This window comes from Silurus meridionalis, chromosome 6, assembly GCF_014805685.1.
Source record: "Silurus meridionalis isolate SWU-2019-XX chromosome 6, ASM1480568v1, whole genome shotgun sequence".
Taxonomy (NCBI): domain Eukaryota; kingdom Metazoa; phylum Chordata; class Actinopteri; order Siluriformes; family Siluridae; genus Silurus; species Silurus meridionalis.
This window is the reverse complement of record NC_060889.1, coordinates 30,490,839-30,493,338: the sequence shown is the minus strand read 5'-3', so window position 1 is coordinate 30,493,338 and position 2,500 is coordinate 30,490,839. Positions and strand designations below refer to the sequence as shown.

At 40.9% G+C, this 2,500-nt stretch overlaps 1 protein-coding gene and 1 long non-coding RNA gene across 2 annotated transcripts in view; one reads left to right on the top strand and one right to left on the bottom strand.

Annotated features, from left to right (window-relative positions):
• LOC124386967 overlaps positions 1 to 2,046 on the bottom strand; it is a 6,500-nt gene extending 4,454 nt beyond the window's left edge. Inside the window, exons 1-2 of the long non-coding RNA XR_006926061.1 lie at positions 1,132 to 2,046; positions 782 to 894 (exon numbers count right to left, since the gene is read on the bottom strand). This is a non-coding gene — a long non-coding RNA (uncharacterized LOC124386967). The remainder of the gene's footprint in view (positions 1 to 781; positions 895 to 1,131) is intronic.
• The window catches only part of sorcs2 (sortilin-related VPS10 domain containing receptor 2), a 151,962-nt gene that overhangs the window by 56,194 nt on the left and 93,268 nt on the right, over positions 1 to 2,500 (top strand). The window lies entirely within an intron of this gene.

Sequence of the window (2,500 nt, the reverse complement as noted above, 5' to 3'; positions counted from 1 at the left end):
GGTAAGGAGTACAGATATGGTAAAGTGTACAGATATGGTAAGGGGTACAGATATGGTAAGGAGTAAAGATATAGTAAGGAGTAAAAATATGGTAAGGAGTACAGATATGGTAAAGTGTACAGATATGGTAAGGAGTAAAGATATGGTAAAGTAAGTGTACAGATATGGTAAGGAGTACAGATATGGTAAGGAGTAAAGATATGGTAAAGTGTAAAGATATGGTAAGGAGTAAAGATATGGTAAGGAGTACAGATATGGTAAATTGTACAGATATGGTAAAGTAAGTGTACAGATATGGTAAGGGGTACAGATATGGTAAGGAGTAAAAATATGGTAAAGTGTACAGATATGGTAAGGAGTAAAGATATGGTAAGGACTAAAAATATGGTAAGGGGTACAGATATGGTAAGGGTTACAGATATGGTAAGGGTTACAGATATGGTAAAGTGTACAGATATGGTAAGGAGTACAGATATGGTAAAGTGTAAAGATATGGTAAAGTGTACAGATATGGTAAGGGTTACAGATATGGTAAAGTGTACAGATATGGTAAGGGTTACAGATATGGTAAAGTGTACAGATATGGTAAAGTGTAAAGATATGGTAAAGTGTACAGATATGGTAAGGGTTACAGATATGGTAAGGAGTACAGATATGGTAAAGTGTACAGATATGGTAAGGAGTACAGATATGGTAAGGGGTACAGATATGGTAAGGAGTACAGATATGGTAAGGAGTACAGATATGGTAAAGTGTACAGGTGTTTAAACAGATACGGTACCTGGTAAGTGCAGTGTTATTTGGTACTAATGGGTCTAAGCTGCAGTTGTGATGAGATGAGGAGGACTAATATATTTTTGAGCTCTTGTTGTCAGGTGAACATGGTCATGCTCACTGCGAGAAGAGAGAGAGAGAGAGAGAGCGAAAAAGAGAGCGAGAGAAATAAATGAGTAATAGCGAGTGTTAATGCACTTCAGATGTTAGACATCAAAGGCAGTGAAATAAAACAAGACTATGAAGGATGATGCATTAGCAAAAATGCATTTGTGTGTGTGTGTGTGTGTGTGTGTGTGTGTGTGTGTGTGTGTGTGTGTGTGTGTGTGCATGCATGTGTGTTTATCCAGTTATTACTTTTAAGTTCATCTCCATTCAAGGTCTATTAGTTCCATCCTTATTTTTAGCACCACTTCGTTTATTCTGTTTGTTCCTATTCCATAAAACCGTTGAAGATTCTTTGCGGTTCACCTGAAAGTTCTTCATGGAACGCTTAGAACCCTCAGAACTCTTAGCATTCCTTCAAGGTCCATTTGATAATTGAAGGTTTTTAGCTTCCTACAAACCTTCAAAGAAAGGTTCCCACATTCCACATACAAAGCTCCCCAAGCTCTGTAGTTCTTTGTAAAGCATTTACAGCATGAGGCAGATGCTCTTGTCCAGAATGACCAACAATGATCTCATTTATACATCAGTTGAAGATTCAAGGGCCTTGCTCAAGGGCCCCACCAAGTCCAGCATCTTTTCCACGGAGCTCCCACTTCCCTTAGTGTCCAGTAAGAGCTTCTCTGCCAGAAAGGCTTCCATGTGGTGCACTTCCATCTCCATGAAAGGTTCAGTGAATATTCTGATACAATTCTGGTTCATGTGCAGGTCATTTAGTTGTTTTTCTGAGCAGAGCATGTTTATGGGAAGGTTCTTCATGGGTTTCTAGGATGATGAATTGTGTTGCTCCTCAGGATGGATTTGTGGGAATGGTGTGATTTGATGCGAAGTGTCTGGAACCCCTGACCCCCATCCCCAGACACACACACACACACACACACACACACACACACACACACACACACTGATCCGGGATTTGTTCAGAGATGATTAGTGTGTATCTGAGCTGCTCTGGCATCGTCTTCTGTGATCCTGTCGAGTCTTGGCGAGGTTCTGCTCCTGCAAGCCAACCAGCCGCGCTCCTTCCGATGTCCACTTCCAAACACCGGCTGCCAAGGATGGAGAGAAAAAAAACGAGTAAAAACCCACACAAGATGAATGAGGAAGAGAGAAAGAGAGAGAAAACAAGAGACAAAAAGGAGATGTGAACTTACATGGTTTTTGTTTTTCTTTCTTTCTTTCTTTCTTTCTTTCTTCTTTCTTTCTTTCTTTCTTTGATTGACAGAGAGTGAAAATTGTATCTTGACTGAAATCACTTGCAGAATGTAAATGATAGGATTCTGTCCAACACACACACTTTGCCAAATACACATATCCTTCCTGGCAGTCCACACACACACACACACACACACACACACACACACACACACCTTCTACAGTGCAAAAATCCCAGTGTGGCAGCGGTTTGAGCGATCTGGCAATCGTCCGATATACAGAATGCCAAGTCTCTCTCTCTCTCTCTCTCTCTCTCTCTCTCTTTCTCTCTCTCTCATGTTTTCTCAGTGTGTGTCTGGATAACAGATGTGGACGTTCTGTTGTTCCGTGGCACCAGCAGAACGCT